The sequence below is a fragment of the Stenella coeruleoalba genome (genome assembly GCF_951394435.1).
Source record: "Stenella coeruleoalba genome assembly, chromosome: X".
NCBI classification, from domain to species: domain Eukaryota; kingdom Metazoa; phylum Chordata; class Mammalia; order Artiodactyla; family Delphinidae; genus Stenella; species Stenella coeruleoalba.
The window spans coordinates 81,621,332-81,643,204 of NC_137152.1; the positions used below are offsets into that span (position 1 = coordinate 81,621,332).

Below are 21,873 nucleotides of genomic sequence, written 5' to 3' on the forward strand. Positions count from 1 at the left end.
GCTTCTCTTTTCTTCAATTGCTCCTGCTTTATACACCCTACTACAGATGGGGCAGTTGTGAAAATTCCGAAAGCCCAAAAATTCAAACTGGCACTGCTTCAGGAATTGTGGATTTTTTAAAAAGAAGTGTACAACTTAGTTTAAAAGGATATTCATCAAAATGTTAATAGTGGTTATTTCTCTGGAGTGGGATTACTGGAGATTTTTCTTTTCTCTTTGTGGTTTCCTAAATTTTCCATCATGACCATGTATTACTTGCGTAGATGTTTTTAAATGTCTTGTTTAAAAAGGTAACCTTCCTAGATGATACATTTTTACTTCCCTGGTGCTCTATCTCCAAGCACTGGAGAACAGCCCAGAAAATGTACAGAAAAACACCCAAGTGGGGAGTTTTCCACTACCAGCATTATTATTCTTTAAAATCATGGAGATAAGGCAAAGGATGAATATATGAACAGACTATCAGCAGGGCCTTGGAAGGAAAATAATTCACTCCAGATGGTTCAGATGAATAGACTGTGAAAAGACTGTTTACAGTGAGTGGTCAGGGTTACAGGAAGAAACAAGGAAGAGTGAAGTATGAGTGGGAGGGTCAAAGGAAGTAATAGCGTTGCCAGAGCCCAGTGAGTGCTGGACCCATGGAGGAGGAGGAGCCCAGTAGGTACTCCAGCTGTGCAGGGATGAAGCTACTGCCAGAAGTGCAGTGCCAGCACAGGAAGGGAGTTGGGGAGAAATACTCTGACCTCCCTTTCTTCCCACTAACTGATCTCTTACCATTTCTACCCCTCTACCAAACCCAACTACAAGCCAGCAGGCAAAGGAGCCAAGAATATACAGTCCACAAGGGTAAACCTAGAAAACAGAGCAGGACTATGAAGAATAGGAATTGGATGGGGGTAGGGGGCAAAGAATAATCAGCATGGCCTACCCCTTTTGTCACTCAGAAGCCACTCCTGTCCTTTATGCAAAAGAAGAACTATCATTTCCAACACAGAGGAGACACAAAATCTATAAGTCACCATATCATCATGAGGTGGTATTCAGTTATATTCTTATCTGGAACCTAAATTATAAGAGTTGTCACCACCCGTACCCTTCATCAAGGAAGCAAGGAAAGGGAAGTGAGAAAAAGATAATTGATTAACATCAAATATGTATAGTTCTTAGAGTCCCCACTTGCTGAGAAACTAAGCCAACACTCCCTCATCTCCCTCCCAACACCCCCTCCCCCCAGGGAACAAGGCCTCCTCTGCATACAGCCCTTTCAACAAATGCCCTTGGGGAAGTTGCCTGACAAGCTAGTGTTTGACCTCCTCTAGATCCACATTCTCGTCAGCTCCAAGTCCATAAGGCGTTAGATTGCCAACACAGCACAAATTGGAGCAGTACTGATCTCAGAGAGACAGCAGTGAGCGGTTCTGAAGAGAGATCTTAGTTTCCTGCACAGGAATTGAACCTGGGTAGCCTGGATGAAAACCAGGAATCCTAGCCACTAGACCACCAGGGGCTAGAGGCTAGAAGCAAAGTGGCCCTGGCTCTTTCCCCTGTTTGAAAGCAAAACTGTTTCAAGTAGGCAAAAACTGTAAAAACAGGTACAAAGTTTATTATTAGAGATGCAGCACAACATATGGGAGAGCACACAGAGAAGCAGTTTGTTTATTTAAGACAGAGACAAGGCAGAAATACACACCCAGAAAGAAAGGGTATGGGTATCCCCCCTAATGAGGAGGAGTGCAGTGAAGAGGTGGTTTAAATCACTTACCTAGGACAGTCCTTCAGGGTCTTTGCTTACATTTGGCCAATTATCTTGTTTCTTTTTTCACACCTGACTGGTCCCAGGACCCTCCCCAACATGCGTGCTCAATTTTTGCTAAGATGGATCCCACCCCAGAGGCCTGTGGGTGCATGTCCACACTTATTATGCGGTGGCACTTCCTCTCTTTTTGAACCCCAAGGAGCCTTCCTGCACATGTGCAGACAGGGAAGTTTTCCTTGACCTCAGGAGTGGTTATCTTATCTCTTCAGCAGAGCTCAGCTTCTGCCACTAGCTTTGTCCTTGGAGTGTCTGGGGGGAAACAAAGCTTCAATTTTACTCCACTTGACAAAGACCAGCTGTCCAGGCCAGGGGCCCATCTATCTCCTACCTCAGTACAAGGCTTGATCCAAGAGAGAGCCTATTCCCCAAGAGACTCATAAGACCTCAGCAGTCTATACTGACAGGAGCATAGGAAGCATGTATGGAAGTGAGTTCTAAGGGTGTTGACCAAGGGAGAAGAAGTGTAAGATGTGATAGGGTTGAATTCACTGATGTACTCACCCAGAATTGAAAATTTAAAGTGTTGGCTGAAGCACTGAGCTGAGTTGTAATGGTCTATTAAATTGGCCAATCAAAGCCTGGACTCAGTGACAGCCTGCAATCATTGAAGTCAAAATGCCTGAACTTCTCTGACATCCTATAGAAGAAGGAGTACAGAGGTTCTGGGTAATGGATATAACAGAATAGATTTACTTGCAAACTGCTTAGCTACCCCTAACCACACCTCCTCGAGGACAGAGAGGACACGCCCTTCACCAAGGCATTAAAATATGTCTTGATGCCCTTTCTCTTCCCTCCCATTCCTGAATAATTCAGTCTAAAAGCCATTAGGTGGGGGGCGGAGAAAAGCAGGCATCTAGAGGGCAAGGTATTAGAGCCTAAGTGGGGTAAAGAAATGTGAATAAAAAATGTTGCCTGCCATATCAGCAAACAAAGGATGCTGTGGCCATTAAGCCCTCAGCCACTGGAGCCACCCTCAACGGTGCGCCCTGATGGGAGTGAGGATGGGAAAGAAGAGGATTCTGGCCCCAGATTGCTGAGGTACATATCAAAGGAATGATTTCACTGAGCCCAGACTCTTGCATTTTCCTATACACAAAACAGCACTAAATTCATTAACTAGAGATGTCTGGTTTTCTTTAATTAACAGTAACCTTTTGATGTTCTGACTACCTGGTCTTTGTTGCAAAACCCCTATGTATCCTGCCTCTTCCCTTACTTCTTCGTCCCAGGCTTGAGTCCTCAGAAAGTCCGCTAAATAAAACATAATTCTCAACTTTTAGGCTGTGCATTTTTGCAGTTGACAGAAGGCATGGCATAGGGTTATGAAGCCCAAGCAGGGTATGGAGGGCACCTATGCTGGTATGGAGGGCATCACACGTGGAGGCAGTCTGGCATGGAATGTCAAAGCTGAATTGAAGAAAGGAGGGAGTTCATGCAGAGGGATGGCCTGGCATGGGGTTCTTGTACCCAAATAGGGTTAGGAGACTGTTCATTCTAGAGGGCAGTGCAACATAGGGAGTTATAGCTAGGGCAGGGTGAGAAGGACACCCCCAAGGAGAGGTGTTCTGGCATGGACTATCATCAGAGTCCAAGGACAGTGAGGAAAGCATGCACACGGAGTGAGGAGAGCTGCGTGGCATGGGGAATCAGAGCCCCTCGCAGAGAGGGTGACCTGATGACTGGGTGTCAGGGCCCAAGTGGAATGAGAAAGGCATCAGTGGGGAGAGGTGGCCTGGCATGGGATGTCTCAGCCTAAGTGGGCTGAGAAGGGTGTCCACACTGGAGCACAAGTCAGCATGTAAAGTCAGAGCTGAGCAGTGAGGAAGGCATTCACACAGAGATGCAATTTGGCATGCAATATCAGAGCCCAAGTGGAGTAAGAAAGGTGTCCATAATGGCAGGGAGCCCCATACAGGACGTCAGATACTGAGCAAGGGGAAGAGTGCATCCATGAAGTAAAGTGGCAGGCTAAAGCAAGGTGTCAGAGCCTGAGCAGGACGAAGAAGGCATACATGCAGGGGTAAGGCCTAGCATGGGGTGTCAGATCCAAGAAGAGTGAAAAGCATGTCCATGAAGGGAAGAGACTTCCCGCTGCAGGATGTAAGTGTCCACGTTGGAGGAGGATGGTTTCCATACAGGTGAGGAAGCAGCCTAGAGAGGGGTGTTTGAGCCCAAACAGAGTGAAGACGAGGTCTCCAGAAAGAGGCTGCCTGATGTGGGCTGTCAGAACCCAAGCAGTGTAAAAAAAAGCATCCATGTGGGAAGAGGGGCAGCCTGGCACTGAACGGTCAGAGCCTGAGCAAGGCAGGGTGATGAAGGCAGAGGAATGACCTTGCATGGAATGTTAAAACCCATGTGGAGTTAACAGAACATCCACACAGTGGAATAGGAGTGGGATGGGCAGTGTGCAACATCAGAGACTTAATGGGATGGAATGGGTATCCCCACAAAAAGATAGCCTGGTATGGGGTGTCAGCAGCCAAGAAGGATGAGGAGAGCATCCATGCAGAGGGATGGCCTGATATCAGGTGTTGAAGCCGAAGTGGGATTAGGAAGGCATCTCCAAAGGATAAGTGGTAGTGGAGGAAATGCAGATTAATTACATACAAGAGGCCTAATCAAATTATTATGGATAACTGAGGCCAGGTTTTTGCATTGTCAGAGAAGAGAGTTACCAATTTGATAAGGGAAAAAAAACTATAATGAACCTTGTGGTATTGGACTGGAATTGGAGGTATCAATGAGAAGTCGTGGTTTTCAATACAAAATAAATATGGATGTAAATGTGTGTAAGTGTGTTTATACACATTTAGATAGACAGCTAGAGAGATAAGTATACACATGCATACACATACGTGCACTTCTACATATATTTCCTAACTCTGTCTGCTGAGAGGACCTAGAAGCAATGACACATCAGTAGCAATGATCATACATAGTACCCAGATCTTGTTTTCTATTCTTTTTTGGCTTTTTAAAAAAATTTTATTTTATATTATAGTTGATTAACAATGTTGGGTTAGTTTCAGGTGTATAGCAAAGTGACTCAGTTAAATATATACACGTATCTATTCTTTTCCAATTCTTTTCCCATTTAGGTTACTACAGAGTATTGAGCAAAGTTCCCTGTGCTACACAGTAGGTCCTTGTTGGTTATTTATTTTAAATATAGCAGTGTGTACATATCAATCCCAAATTCCCAGTCTATCCCTCCCCCGACCCTTTTCCCCGGTAACCATAAGTTTGTTCTCTAAGTCTGTGAGTCTGTTTCTGTTTTAAAAATAAGTTCAATGGGCTTCCCTGGTGGCGCAGTGGTTGAGAGTCTGCCTGCTAATGCAGGGAACACGGGTTTGAGCCCTGGTCTGGGAGGATCCCACATGCCGCGGAGCAACTGGGCCCGTGAGCCACAACTACTGAGCCTGCACGTCTGGAGCCTGTGCTCCGCAACAAGAGAGGCCGCGATAGTGAGAGGCCCACGCACCGCGATGAAGAGTGGCCCCTGCTTGCCACAACTAGAGAAAGCCCTCGCACAGAAACAAAAACCCAACACAGCAAAAATAAATAATAAATTAATAAACTCCTACCCCCAACATAAAAAAAGTAAGTTAATTTGTATCATTTTTGTTTAGATTCTGCATATAAGCAATATCATATGATATTTGTCTTTCTCTGTCTGACTTATTTCACTTAGTATGATACTCTCCAGGTCCATCCATGTTGCTGCAAATGGCATTATTTCATTCTTTTTAGTGGCTGAGCAATATTCCATTGTAAATATGAACCACATCTTCTTTATCATATACCTGTCGATGGACATTTAGGTTGCTTCTATGCCTTGGCTATGGTAAATAGCGCTGCAATAAACATTGGGGTGCATGTACTCTTTCAAACCATGTTTTTCTCCAGATATACGACTAGGAGTGGGATTGCCGGGTCATATTGAAGTTCTATTTTTAGATTCTTTTTTTTTTTTTTTGCAGTACGCGGGCCTCTCACTGCTGTGGCCTCTCCCGTCACAGAGCACAGGCTCCAGACGCGCAGGCTCAGCGGCCATGGCTCACGGGCCCAGCAGCTCCAAGGCATGTGGGATCCTCCCGGACTGGGGCATGAACCCGTGTCCCCTGCATCGGCAGGCGGACTCTCAACCACTGCGCCACCAGGGAAACCCTATTTTTAGATTCTTAAGGAACATCCATACTGTTCTCCATAGTGGCTCTACCAATTTACATTCCCACCAACAGTGTAGGAGGGTTCCCTTTTTTCCACACCCTCTCCAGCATTTATTGTTTGTAGACTTTTTGATGATGACCATTCTGACTGGTGTGAGGTGGTATCTCATTGTAGTTTCGATTTGCATTTCTCTAATGATTAGCGATGTTTAGCATCTTTTCATGTGCCTCTTGGCCATCTGTATGTCTTCTTTGGAGAAATGTCTATTTAGGTCTTATGCCCATTTTTCGATTGGGTTGTTTGCTTTTTTGATATTGAGGCACATGAGCTGTTTGTAAATTCTGGAGATTAAATACTTGTCAGCTGCATTGTTTACAAATATCTTCTCCCATTCTGTGGGTTGCCTTTTTTGTTTTGTTTATGGTTTTCTTTGCTTTGCAAAAGCTTTTGAGCTTAATTATGTCCCAGTTGTTTAGTTTTGTTTTTATTTCCATTACTCTAGCAGACAGATTGAAAAAGCTTTTGCTGCGATTTATGTAAAAGAGTGTTCTGCCTATGTTTTCCTCTAAGAGTTTTATAGTATCCAGTCTTGCATTTAGGTCTTTAATCTATTTTGAGTTTATTTCTGTGTATGGTGTTAAAGAATGTCCTAATTTCATTTTTTATATGTAGCTATCCAGTTTACACAGAACCATTTATTGAAGAGACTGTCTTTCCTCCATTGTATAGTCTTGCTTCCTTTGTCATAGATTAATTGACCATAGGTGTGTGGTTTATTTCTGGGCTTTCTATCCTGTTCCATTGATCTACATTTCTGTTTTTGTGCCAGTACCATACTGTTTTAATGACTGTAGCTTTGTAGTATAGTCTGAAGTCAGAGAGCCTGATTCCTCCAGCTCCATTTTTCTTTCTCATGGTTGCTTTGGCTATTTGAAGTCTTTCGTGTCTCCATGCAAATTTTAAGATTTTTTGTTCTAGTTCTGTGAAAAATGCCATTGGTAATTTGATAGGTATTGCATTGAGTCTGTAGGTTGCCTTGGGCAGTACAGTCATTTTGACAATACTGATTCTTTCAGTCCAAGAACGTGGTATATCTTTCCATCTGTTTGTGTCATCTTCGATTTCTTTCATCAGTATCTTATAGTTTTAGCAAACCAAATCCAACAATTAAAAGGATCATACACCATGATCAAGTGGGATTTATCCCAGCGATGCAAGGATTTTTCAATATCCACAAATCAAACAGTGTGATACACCACATCAATATATTGAAGAATAAAAAGCACATGATCATCTCAATAGATGCAGAAAAATCTTTTGACAAAATTCAATGCCCATTTATGATCAAAACTCTCCAGAAAGTGGGCATATAGGGAACATACCTCAAGATAACAAAGGCCATATATGACAAACCTACAGCTAACATCATACTCAACTGTGAAAAGCTGAAAGCACTTCCTCTAAGATCAGGAACAAGACAAGGATGCCCACTCTCTCCACTTTTATTCAACATAGTTTTGGAAGTCCTAGCCACAGCAATCAGAGAAGAAAAAGAAACACAAGGAATCCAAATTGGAAAAGAAGAAGTAAAACTGTCACTGTTTGCAGATGACATGATACTACCATAGAAAGTCTTAAAGATGCTACCAGAAAACTACTAGAGCTCATCAATGAATTCAGTAAAGTTTCAGGATACAAAACAAATAACAGAATCTGTTGCATTTCTATACACTAGCAACGAAAGATCAGAAAGATAAATTAAAGAAACAGGGATGAACATACACACACTACTATATATAAGGTAGATAACCAACAAAGATGTACTGTATAGCACAGGGAACTCTACTCAATATTCTGTGATAACCTATATGAGAAAAGAGTCTAAAAAAGAATGAATATATGCATATTATAACTGAATCACTTTGCTGTACATCTGAAACTAACACAACATTGTAAATCAACTATACTCCAATAAAATTAAAATTAAAAAAATATATCCCATCAAACTGCTTTCCACTCCCCTGCAGTGCTGCTTTCTCTAAGCCTTTACTAATATTGGGAATTATTAATCTTCCTTTCTTTACCAATGTACAGGCAAGGAATAATAGTTTTTGTTTTCAAATGTACTTTCATTTGCATTTTGACTATTTGTATTTCTACATTTATAAATGGCTAATATTCTACTTAGATATTGTTTTCTTATGAATTTATAAGTGCTTTATATTTTAGAGGTATTGATCCACTATCTAGTTTGTATAGCAAATAATTTTTCAAATTAAAAAATTCTTTTTGAAAAAAAAAAAGAAACAATCCCATTTACCACTACATCAAAATGAATAAAATACCTAGGATTAAACCTACCTAAGGAGGCAAAAGACCTGTACTCCAGATCTTGTTTTCTATTTTAAAAAAAATTATTTTTTTTAATTTATTAATTTTTGGCTGCATTGGGTCTTTGTTGCTGCGTGCGGGCTTTCTCTAGTTGCGGCGAGCGGGGCTACTCTTCATTGTGGTGTGCGGGCTTCTCATTGCGGTGGCTTCTCTTGTTGCAAAGCACGGGCTCTAGGCATGTGGGCTTTAGTAGTTGTGGCACGCGGGCTCAGTAGTTGTGGCTCGTGGGCTCTAGAGCGCAGGCTCAGTAGTTGTGACTCACGGGCTTAGTTGCTCTGCGGCATGTGGGATCTTCCCAGACCAGGGCTCGAACCTGTGTCCCCTGCATTGGCAGGCGGATTCTTAACCACTGTGCTACCAGGGAAGCCCCAGATCTTGTTTTCTAAATACCATTTTCTGCTAAAAGAAATCAGAGCTCCTTGGAGAATTAGCTTATTACAAGGGCTAGACCAGGAAATGATAAGATGAGCCTGGAACCCCTTTTTGTGCCAGAAACTAAGGAAGGAAGGCAGTGCTTGAAGAATGGGTTATTTATGTAGTTTCTAAGTCTCTCCTCACAAAATACTTACCAGTTACAAAAGACAAAAAGAGTAACTTTACAATCAAGAAGCCTGGAAGATACCACCTTAATCAAGTGATCAAAATGAACATCATTAGTAATGGGACAAACAGAAATTATTCACCACCCAGTAGGACATGATAAGAAGAATGCAGCATCACTTCTGTGATATTCCTACTAAAGATGCTCTATCAGTCAGGGTTCAACGAGAGAAACAGAACCACAAGGAATCTGTCACAGAAATTTGACCTTATACAATTGTGGGACCTAGTTAAGAAGTGTATGCAAGGCTATTGTCTTTGTGTCTAATGCTGGAGCTTGCAATCCACAGGTCAGGCAGTTGGAAAGGTAAGATAGATGGAAGGCAGGGGGAAAGCAAAGACAAGTTGGAACCCACAAGCATTAGCAGGCAGTTCTTGTTGTCTCTGCCTTTAGTGGTATGTGTATCCCACAGAAGCTGGGCCCTTCATCGTGAAGCTAAACCTACCCCTGACCCAGAAAAGCTGAAGGGAGATCTAGGGGAAGGTGGGGCAGTTGTGGGCCCAGCTGGTGCCCCACACCAACGCGCTAAGCCAACAGATAAGCAATAATGTGTGTAAACTACAAAATGGCTGTTGTTTCACTTCTACCCTCCAAATTTCCCATGAGAATGTCTTTCGTGGTGCACCTTAGCAAGAAACATACAGAAAAGGGGTTCTGGAAAATGCAGCTCACCCTAACCAGTTGACACATTATAAAGCCACAAGAGGTACATAACATGAACCTAGTTATGAGGAAATGTCAGAATAATCCAAATTGAGGGACAGTCTACAAAATAACTGTAATCTTCAGAAGTTTCAAGATCATAAAAGTTAAGGAAAGACTGAAGAATCATTTCAGACTAAAGGAAACTAAAGGTACATTACAATTTAATGCAATGCACAATTCCTGAATCCCTTTGCACTGAAGGACAATTGGCACAACTTGAATGGGGTCTGAGGATTAGATGGTAATAATGTATCAGTGTTAATCTCCTGATACTGATGTTTGTTGTGTGGTTATATAGGAGAACATCCTTGTTTATCAGAAATACACACTTAAGTATCTGGAGAAATTCATACTTTAGTATTTTGAGGTGGAAGGGCAATAATTTGGCAACTAACCCTCTAAAGGTTCCAGGAAAAGTTACTTGTATTTGCCACTTTTCTATACATTTTCTGTACACCTGTGATTGTCTCCCAAAAAAATTATAAAAATATGCATTGGGTAAGGGGAGCACCTGCATCCTTAACAAGCTAAGTAATGGCCATACTCCAAAGGCCCAAGATGATGATGAGAGATTCCACGATGGAATTGGGTTCCCTGATCTCAGATGGGACCTAATGGGATCCCAAAGTGATAAAGGTCAGGTGGCAGCCTAACCACAAAATAAGAACATTTACCACAATAACACACAAGGACAGAATGGTAATCTCAGTGTTTTGACCCATGTTTTGACCCACAAAGATCTGTGGCAATGGCTAATTTTTCAGAGTCCCTGAAAATGAAATATATGGTTAGCCTACTAAAGTGCTGCTTTACATACATAGTAGGAAAGATTATAGGTCTTCTGGGCAGAAACCTAACTTCCTTTGGTCATCATAAAGAAAATTCATGGCATTTTACCCAGTTTCCAGTCGTAAGCCAGTTCACAGGCACAGAGCCCCCTGACGGAGGAGGGATCCTGCAATGCAGCCACAGATATGTATCATGAATCTTCCCCCAAAGGTTTTGTGGCAATTTATTAGGGTAACTGCACTCAGGGAAAGGAAATACTCAGACCTTCTGGGGATTATTAGATACTGGCTCCGAAGGTATGCTGATCCCTAAACAACTGGAATAACCACTATTATCCTCTGATAATAGGGAACCTATGGAGTTTAGGTGATAGATGGAGTCTTGGCTTGAACATGTCTTACTAAGGACGCATCCTATGGTTATTTCCCAAGACTCAGAATATATAATGAGAAGAGATATTAACTGACAGAATTCCCAAATTGATCCTCTGACCTATGGAGTGAGAACTATTATGGGAGGAAAATCCAAGTGGAAGCCCCTGGAACAACCCTTACCCCTACCATGATAGTTAAACCTAAAGGAATATCGTTTCCCTGGGGGAACTGCAGAGATAACCTATATCAAAAATTGAGAGATGCTACAAAGGCACTTTCTACCAAATTCCCATTTGACTTACCTGCTTGGCTACTGTAAGTCAGATGATTTGTGGAAAATTAGAGTAAATTATCACAAATTTAATCAAGTGATACCAATTGCAGCTGAGGTTCCATATGAGCCATCTCTATTGGTATGCAGTTATTGACCTGGAAAATGTATACTTTTTCATTTCAGTCAACAAGCAAAATCAGAAACAGATTACATTTACAGGGCAAGGACAATAGATTAGCTGTATACCTTTACTGTTGCCCTAGGGCTATGTCAACTCTTCTGCTCACTGTCATAGACCAGAGGATGCTTGATCATCTTGATATCCCAGAAAACATAATACTGGTCCATTATATTGATGATATTATGCTAAGCAAACACAGTGAATAGGAAATAGCAAATAAATAAATACCTTAGCAAGACATATGTATGCCAGAGTATAGGGGATGAACCTTGAAGAAGTTCAAGGGTGTGCCACATTGGTGAAGTTTCTAAGGGTCCTGTGGTATGGGGCATTTCTGAATATTCCTTATAAAATAGGATATAAGCTCCTGCACTTGTACTATTTACCATGAAGACAGAGGCACAAAGTGTGGTGAGCCTCTTTGGATTTTGAAGGTAACATTTACCATATTTGATTATGCCCCTCTGACTCATTTATCAGGAACCTTGCAACCTTGAGTGAATCTCAGAGAAAGTAATGACTTTGCAGCAGGTGCTGGTTGCTATGAAAGCTGATCTGCCACTTGGGTCTTAGGACCCAACAGATCCAATGGTATTCAAAATATGTCTGTGGCAGGCAGAGTAGTATGAAACCTCTGGCAAAGCCCCAATAAGAAATCACCATGAAGATCACTATGGCTCATGAGGAAGGCCATGCCCTCCTCCGTTGACAACTATTCTTCATTTGAAAAATCACTACTGGTTTATTACTGGGCCCTGGTAAAGACTGAATATCTGACTATAGGACACAAAGGGATTATACAAACCAAACTTGTCTTCATGAACTGAGTGCTATCTGATCCACCAAACCATAAAATTTCCCACACAAAGCAGCATTTTATTGAAGATAGAAATGAAGGACTTCCACATCCATAATGACATGTGAGGAGCACTGTAGATCCACTCCAGAGTGAAACAAGCATAACTGATGAAAATCATTTAAAGAGCCAATGGTTTAAAGTCCCTTATATTGTCCTAGGGCACAGAGCAAATGCAGAAACATTTCTTCAAGAAAATCTACTAAAACTCAGTAAGAATAGCAAGGATCTGTGACAGTTTATACAAGACCCATTCCCTCCTTCCCCATCACCCGCCTGGGTTTAATGGAAGCTTCCCTCCAGGAGGATGTGGCCAAGAAGACAGGTCTCTCTTACCCCTCAGCTCCAAACCAAGGGTTATCATATCTCATTGGGAGAGGCAAGCCACCAGCACTTCTCATTTCCTACCACTCCAAGTTGAAGAAGTCAAATTCCTGGTGAATATGGCCAAGAAGTTGGGACACCCTTCCTTACCCAGCTTCCACTCACAGGGCAGACATTCTACATCAAGCATGGCTTGCCAGAACACTGGGGTCCCAATCACCCTTGCTCTAGCTCACTCTAAAAGTAAGGGTTCCATGTCAGGAAACGCAAGCTGAGAAGACCAGAGGGTACTACACCCACACAGTGCCCAAAGAATGACTCAGATAATTTTCCCAAGGGAAGACACCATCCATAATAACTGAGAGTTCCAAAGTACTCCTTAAAGAAACTGATTTAATTTGAAAAAGTATGTGGAAAGACTAAGGGTGCTCCTAGAAACAGTGGCCATTTTGGTAGCAAGCAATTAAGAAGAGACTGATAACTCCATGAGAGCAAGGTAAACCGTAGGCCAATAAATTTGCCAGAAAGAAGCAGGAAAAAAGAAGGCTAAGACTAACCTTCCAGGGATCAGAGCAGACCTCAAACATATGCCTCAAAACTATCCCTACAAAAGAGCCCAAATTTATTCGGATTGAACTATAGAGCAATTTAAGCCCCACAGCTAACATCATACTTAATGATGACAGACTGCATGCTTTCCCTCTAAAATCAGGAACAAGACAAGGATGTTGCTCTTGCCACTTCTACTCAACATTGTACTGGAGGTTCTAGCTGGGGCAATTAGGCTAGATGAAGAAACAAATGGCATACAGTTTGAAATGAAGAACTAAAACACTCTATTTGTAGATGGCATGATCTTGTATATAAAAAACTGTAAGGAATCCACACACCAAAAAAAACCTATTAGAACTAATAAATGAGTTCAACAAGGTTTCAGGATACAAGAACAATATACAAAATCAATTGTATTTCTGTAAATATAATTGTATTTCTGTAAATCCAAAAATCAATTATATTTCTGCAATGAATGGTTTGAAAATGAAACTAAGAAAACAATTCTGTTTACAAAGACAACCAGAAGAATAAACTATTTGGGGATAATTTTAACAAAAGAAGTACAAAACCTAGTCTCTAAAAACTGTAAAACATTGTGAAAAGAAATTAAAGAAGATCTAAATAAATGGAAAGATATCTGTAGTAGGCAGAATAATGGCCCCCAAGGATGTCCACATCTTAATCCTCAAAACCTGTGAATATGTTACCTTACATGAAAAAAGGGGCTTTGCAGATGTGATTAACTTAAGGATTTTGAGATGGAAAGGTTATCCTGGATATCTGGTTGGGTCCAATGTGATTGAAAGTTTTCTTTATAAGATAACGGCAAGAGTGTAAGAGTTAGAGAGAGGGATTAAAACATGCTACATTGCTGGCTTTCAAGATGGCGTAAGGGCCATAAGCCATGAGCCATGAGCAATGGAAGTAGCTTCTAGAAGCTAGAAAATGCAAGAAAATGTATCCCTCCCTCCATCTAACATCTTGAAACCCATTTCAAATTTCTGACCTGCAGAACTGTAAGAAAATTAATTTGTGTTGTTTTATGTTACTAAATTTGTGGAAATTTGTTATACCAGCAATAGGAAACCAACGCAACAACCCATGTTCATGGATCAGAAGACTTAACATTGTTAATATGGCAACACTTCCCAAACTTATCTACAAATTCAATACAATTCCTGTCAAAATCTAAGCTGCCTTCTTTGAGGAAATTGACAAGCTGACTCTACAATTCATATGGAAATTCAAAGGACTCAGAATAGCCAAAATAATCTTGGAAAAGAAGAACAAAATTGAATGACTCATATTTCCTGATTTTAAAACTCATTACAAGCCTACTGAATCAAGATGTATTGTACTAGCATAAAGACAGACATATAGACCAATGGATGTCAAGAAAATGTAATGAAAAAAGAATAGTCTTTTTAACAAATGGTGCTGGTACAATTGGATATCCACATGCAAAACAATGAAGTCAGACCCCCCTACCTCACACCATTTATACAAATTAATTCAAAAGGGGTCAAATATCTAAATGTAAGAACAAAAACTTTTAAGCTCTTAGAAGTCATAGTCATACATCTTCATGGCCTTGGATCATGTCATGGTCTCTTGGATATGACACCAAAAAGCAACAAAAAACAATAGATAAATAAGAATTCATCAAAATTTAAAAATTTGTGGTTCAAAGGACAATATCAAGCAAGTGAAATGAAAATATACAGAACAGGAGAAAATATTTGCAAATCATATCTCTGATAAAAGACTTGCATCTAGAATATATAAAGAGCTATTACAACTCAACAACAAAAAGACAAATAACTGGGCTTCCCTGGTGGCACAGTGGTTGAGAATCTTCCTGCCAATGCACGGGACACGGGTTCGAGCCCTGGGAAGATCCCACATGCTGTGGAGCAACTGGGCCCGTGAGCCACAACTACTGAGCCTGCACGTCTGGAGCCTGTGCTCTGCAACAAGAGAGGCCGCAATAGTGAGAGGCCTGCGCACCGCGATGAAGAGTGGCCCTCGCTCGCTGCAACTAGAGAAAGCCCTCACACAGAAACGAAGACCCAACATAGCCAAAAATAAAAAAAAAAATTTAAAAAGACAAATAACTAAGAAATAATAGGTGAAAGATCTGAATAGGCATTTCTTCAAAAAGCTATACAAATGGTCAGTAAACACAAATAAATGCTCAATATCACTAGTCATTAGGGAAATTTCAACCAAAACCACAAAGAGATACTACTTCATACCCACTGAAGTATCTACAATAAAAAAGACAGATAATAATAAGTGCCATGAGGATATAGAGAAATTGGAACCCTCATACATTGCTGGTGGGTATATAAAATGGTGCAGCCACTTTGGAAAACAGTTCAACAGTTTCTCAAACAGTTAAACATAGAGTTACCAGATGACCCAGCAGTTGCACTCCTAGGTATATACATAAGAGATTTGGAAACATACGTTCACACAAAAACTCATACATGAATGTTCATAGCACCATTATTCATAATAACTAAAAAGTGGAAAAAACACAAACCTTTACCAACTGTTGAATGGATAAAGTTTTGTATAGTCATACAAAGGAATATTACTCAGCAAAAAAAAGGAATGAAGAATAAATTGAGCAATGTTATTGAAAATGTGGTATAGGAAACTCCAGGGCTCCATCCCTTCCACAAAAACAATTAATAAGCTGGCAAAAACTGTCAGAATCAATTTTGTAAAATTCTGGAATCTAGTGTAAAACTTACAAGAACCAGGAGAGTACTTAATGAAGAAAGGAGCTTTTGCATTGCAGTCAGAGAGCACTGCAGCTTTTTTTGCCTACCTACCATCTCCCCACTCCTCAGTTTGGTGGCTGTGAAGGCAGCAGCCCACACTCCTGGTGCAGGTTGCTAGTGCCAGAGAGAGCAGTATGAACCTTATTCACAAAGAATTATGGTTGTGGATTTCAGTCCATCTGATGGCTTCCTCAAGGACTGGTGCAAAGGCTTGCCTTTGTTTCTCTTGACTCAGAACATTCCCAGGCCTTGTACGGCTTATAGGGTAGCTTTCATAGAAAGCATTTAATGGAAAAAGTATTGGACACAGCAGCCCGGGGCAAGGAAGAACAGTCAGAACAAGCAATAGACACTTCAAAAAGACTAGCAAAGAATGTGGAGGAGATATATGGTGGGCTAGGTAGATGAGGCTTTTTAAAACTGCTGTGCATACTGTGGAATTGAGAAGTCCACAAGGATGACCAAGTGTAGACACAAGTTCAGAAAAGGGCCTAAGAAGACTCTAAGATTTCACCTCAGGGTGACCTTCAGTTTCCACGGAAGCAAGACATGAAGGCTAAGAAAGAGTTGTAAATGGTCCAGCTAAGCATTGAAGGAGTGCCCCAAAACAATACCAATTTGCAAAGACTGGGAGAGTATTTTTTTCTTTTTCTTTTGTTTTCTTTTCTAGGCTCCAGACATTTAGTGAAACCCTGTCAAAACACCAGCTTACCACCTAACAAAAGAAAGACTTCATTGGCCACACAGGACAAACAATGCAGTCATTAAAAAAAATAGCTTAGAAAAGAATGTCAGCAAAACAGCAGAATAGGAGGTTCCAGCCATCAACCCCCCACAGAAACATTAATTTTAGCAACCAACTACAGATGAAAACACCTTTATAGGAGTCTAGGAGGCCAGTGGAGAAGTTTCAGCACCATGGTGAAGCAAAAAATCAGAACAGATGCATTGAAGAGGGTAAGAAGAACAGTTTCACTTTATTCACATCACCCTTCCCTCAGTGTGGCACAGCTCAGTGCCAAGAGAGACCTCCTTGGCCCTCGATTTTTCCCTCAAGGGAAAGTAAGGGGAAAATGAGTGCCCAATTTCCACAGCCTGTGGCACTATGCCCAGGAGGCCCACTTTTTCTCTTCCCACCAAGAACACAGGGGGATCAGCACATCTGAAGCATCTGGGGGCAGCTAGGAGCAAGAAAAAGTGAGGGCTGTCAGCAGCCAGTGCAGAGAACTCAACAACTGACACATCCTACTAGCCAGCTCATGGACTCCACCAGGAGCCCCACCCGCGAGCCCCATGGGGCGTGTAACCTGCAGAACACCCCACTAGGTGACACATGCCCCCAGCACTCTGTGCACCACCACCACCACCCCACACCCCATAGCTGGGAGAGAGAATAATGTACTAGGTGAGAGCCTTGTGATATGGGTCCCGCAATAAAATCCAAAGGCAGAAGTTCCCAGTATAAAGTATTCATCAGAACCTCCCACAAGAAACCCAGGCATTTGTACCCATTCATGGGCTATCTCTGCTATATGAGTCCTAGTGGTGTGGTTAAAGGCATCTGTGAGCCAAGAGCTGTTTGTCCCTGGGCACAGAATAACCAAGGTGGCCTTGAAGGCTACTCCAAAATCACTCCTTGAGGAGCAATTAGGGCAGAAATATGGGCGGGGCATCCAACTGAAGGGAAGCCCTGGGGCAAAGATGTTGTTGTTACCTGGAGTTGGCTGAAATTGAATATATCAGCAGAGTAAGCATTTAAGGTGGGGTACAGCAACTGAAGACCGTATGACAAGTCCAGCAATTTGATTCCCGGTGTGTGGGTAGCCCATTGAATAAAAATGTTGGTGGTCTTTGTGAAGCATTTCTCTCATGATTAATGATATTGGGCAACTTTTCATGTGCCTGTTGGCCTTCTGTATGTCTTTTTTGGAAAAATGTCTATTCAGATATTCTGCCCATTTTTTAATCAGGTTGTTTGATTTTTTGATGTTGCGTTGTATGAGCTGTTTATACATTTCGGATATTAACCCCTTGTTGGTCATATTATTTGCAAATATTTTCTCCCATTCAGTAGGTTGTCTTTTCATTTTGTTGATGGTTTCCTTTGCTGTGCAAAAGCTTTTAAGTTTAATTAGGTCCTAATTGTTTATTTTTGCTTTTATTTCCTTTGCTTTAAGAGAGATCAAAAAAAATATTGCTACAATTTACATCTCTTCGGAAAGAGTGTTCTCTTTGGAAAGAGTGTTCCATCTATGCTTTCCCATTCTTTTTTCTTCATTCTCTTCTGAGTGGATAATTTCATATAACTTGCCTTTGACTTCACAGATTCTTGTTTTTGATCAAATCTGCTTTTAATGCTCTGTATTGCATTTTTCATTTCATTCACTGTATTCTTCAGCTCCATAATTTCTGTGTGGCTCTTTTCTATGATTTCTCTCTGTGTGAAACTTATCATTTACCTCCTATATTTTTTTCCTGGTTTCTTTTGTCTTTCTGTGTTTTCTTATGGGTTATTGAGCTTCCTTAAAACAACTATTTTGAATTCCTTATTGGGCAAATCACAGATCTCCATTTTTGGGGGGGTCAGTTACTGGAAAATTATTGTATCCCTTTGGTGGTGTCATTATTTCCTTGACTTTTCATGTTCCTTGAAGGCTTATGTTGCTGTCTTCCTATTTGAAGAAGCAGTCAGATCCTCCAGTCTTTACTGACTGGCTTCAGCTGACAAATACTATCTGTCATCTGTGCTAGTGATTCTGAGACTTTCTCAGACCTTTTCTGTAAATATGCCTACTCCACACTTCTTGTTCCCTGGTGCGGGGGAGGAGGGGTAATTATTAAGATTGTATACCTTCCCTCAATCCTACAAAGCCAGGCTGGGTGCGACAGCCTCCCATTTGCTTTCCCTATGGCAATGCCAAATGTTCAATTTTGTGTGCTTTCTCACAGTCCAACAGAGACAGGACAGATTTGTGTGGGTGTTCATTAACCATTTGCAAAACTCATATGTGTTTCCCTTGGGGGTACATGCAGGGAGCAAGCCACACAGTGAGGGTGTGTGTGAATGAGGAGCATGGAACATTGAGGGTAACTGTGGACCAGTTGGGGAGATCCACATGGAGGCATCCCCAGCAGCTTGTGGGTGGGCTTCGTGATGGAATCAGTGGAAGTGTTAGTAGGATCTGTGTCCTTTTGATGCCCTCCCAAGAACCCTGGCTGCTGTTCTGCCAGCCCTTCCCCACTGTCCAAACATGCAGCACACTTCAGTATTCTGGATGGGATAAGAAAGAGGTGGGCTTCTTTGGCAGCATTCCACACAGCTGAGGAATCTTGTCTTTCACTCACTCTTACTTTCTCCGTGGGAGAAATCACAGGTGGAGAGGGTCTTGGTACTAAGCTGTTCCACCTTAGGGAAAGGGTTATGCAAGTGAAGTGAAGCTTTTCCTCTTACCCTTTTCAATGTGTCCAATTTAAATTATTTTTGCTCCAGTGGTGTGCTGGAACTTCTCGCTGGACTCCTGGACTTCCACAAAGTCACTTTCATCTGTGGATGATTGGAAAAATTGGTGTTCGGGGTTTGGGGGGGAAGATGGTATAAAATGCCCATTCTATCATTTTGCTGATGTCATTCTGAATCCCATAAGTTCTGTTATTTTGTGGGTTTGTTTTCATTTTGCTCAGATACTTTCTAAATTCTTTTGTGATTTCTTTTGATTATCTGATTGTTTAAGAGTGAGTAGTTTAATTTCCACATATTTGTGGACTTTCCTATTTTCATTCTGCTATTGATTTCTGGTTTCATTCCATTGTGGTCAGAGAAGATACTTCGTATGATTTCAGCCTTCTTAAATTTGTTTTGTGGCCTGACATGAGAATGTTCCTGTGTGCTTGAGAAGAATGTGTATTATGCTGCTGTTAGATGGAATGTTCTGTATATGTCTGTGTATGGTTAGGCCATTCAAGATGGCTGCTCTCTTGCTCTCTGTACATCTCCTGCTTGACCAGTCCCTGCTTCACTCACATGACTATCCAATCCTCTTAATTATAAGACTTAATTAGCCCCTGGTAACCGATGAGCCAACCTGATGTCAATTCCCCCTATAAATGGTAGCCTCCTTCTCCCCTGAGTAGTGAAGACTGCTACCACGTTCTGCCTGCAGTCTGCTGCACACAGTGGATTGTCACTCCAGGACCCTTTGTGTAAGATCCCCTTGTCCAATAAACTGTTTATGTCTCTGTCGCAGTCTCTGGGCTGTTTCTTCAGTCTCGAGGCTGGGTAACTACAAGGCTTTGTAGGCCTTCGGGGTGCAGCCCAACAGTCTGTTAGATCCACTTGTTTTATGGTGGTGTTCAAGTCGTCCGTTTCCTTGATCTTCTCTCTGGTTCTTCTATCCATAACTGAAATTGAAGTATTGAAGTCTTCCATTATTATTGTATTACTGTCTATTTCTCTCTTCAGCTCTCAGTGTTTCCTTCATATATTGGGGAGCTCAAATGTAGGTACCTATATATTTATAATCATTACATCCTCCTGATGAATTGACCCTTTTATCATTATATAATGTCCTTTTTTGTCTCTTTTAACAATTTTTGTCTTAAAATATTTTGTCTAAGTATGGCCACCTGCATTCTCTTTATGCTCCTGTTTGCATGGAATATCCTTTCCATCCTTTCATTTTTAGTCTATGTGTGTCCTTAGACCTAACATGAGTGTCTTGTAAACAACATCTTGTTAGATCTTGTTTTTCACTCCATTCTGCCAATCCATGTCTTTTAATTGGTGTGTTTAATTTATTTACATTTAAAGTAATTACTGATAGTGAAAAACTGACTACGGCCATTTTGTTCATTGTTTTCTGTATGTCTTATAGTTTTTGTCATTCTTTCATCCCTTGCTTCCTTCTTTTGTGTTTGTTGATTTTTTTTTGTACTAACATGTTTTGATTCCCTTCTTACTTCCATTTGTGTATATTCTTTTTTTTCACACAGAGTATCATTTATTACAAAAGATTCAGATTTTAATATTATCCTTTGGGATATATACATATAATATATATTTTTAAAATAAAATTTCTATATAATGATTGTAAAATAGTTTAATTTTGCTATTCCTCATCTTTTCATTTCAAAACACTTAAATGATTTCCAAAAATTTGCCTCTCAAATAATTGATTTCTCTGTGGGGTTTTTCATAGTTTTCAAGAGTTTGAATATTTCATCAATTTTATCTTCAGCCAATTTTCAAAACCATTTTAGAGATATGGTTTCTCTTTTCATCATCAGAGGCCATTCCATCTGCAGGATAGAAAGATATTTTAAAAGAGCAGAAGAAAATTATTTGAATTCCTATTATTTTGATTCTGTGAAGCAACAACTGGCAACCTTTCTTCTTTTCTAGGAGAGAAAAGCGCTCTATAAATATTATTTCACTCTATTTCAGTGGATTCATGAGATGAGCCGTTTGTGTATATTCTATAGATACATTTTGTTTGTGATTACCATTTCATTTACATAAATCATAAAATAATAACAAAGTATTTTAAACTGGTAACAACTTAATTCCCAATCACACATAGAAACTCTAAATCTTAAATCTCTGTCCCCCCAGCTTCACATTATTGATGACACAAATGATCTCTTTTTATACTGCACATCCATTAACAGATTTATAATTACTTTTTATGCTTTTGTTTTTTAAATTGCATATTAGTTTTAAAAATGATTTATACATTTACATTACTATAAGATTCTATATCTATATATTTACCTTTACCTGGGAGTTTTATATTTTCATATGGGTTTGTGTTATTATCATTTTTTCACCTCAACCTGAAGGGACTGCCTTCAGCATTTTTTTTTTTTTGGCTGCACCACACGGCTTGAGGGATCTCAGTTCCCTGACGAGGGATTGAACCCGGGCCCCGGCAGTGAAAGCGCCAAGTCCTAATCACTGGACAGCCAGGGAATTCTCTGTCTTCAGCATTTCCTGTAGGGCAGGTGTAGTGGTGATAAACTTCCTCAGCTTTTATCTGGGAAAGTCTTAAT

General features: G+C 40.7%; 1 protein-coding gene across 15 annotated transcripts in view; it reads right to left on the bottom strand.

The window, feature by feature from the left end:
• Positions 1 to 21,873, bottom strand: part of SYTL4 (synaptotagmin like 4) — a 196,533-nt gene that overhangs the window by 123,367 nt on the left and 51,293 nt on the right. For 5 of the 15 annotated variants that reach the window (XM_079910074.1, XM_079910084.1, XM_079910073.1 and 2 more), the window contains exon 1: positions 1,763 to 2,020. The exons of the other annotated variants lie outside the window; for them this stretch is intronic. The gene's annotated coding sequence lies outside the window, so the exon portion shown is untranslated. Of the gene's footprint in view, positions 1 to 1,762; positions 2,021 to 21,873 lie in introns of those variants that run through there. 15 annotated transcript variants of the gene reach the window in all.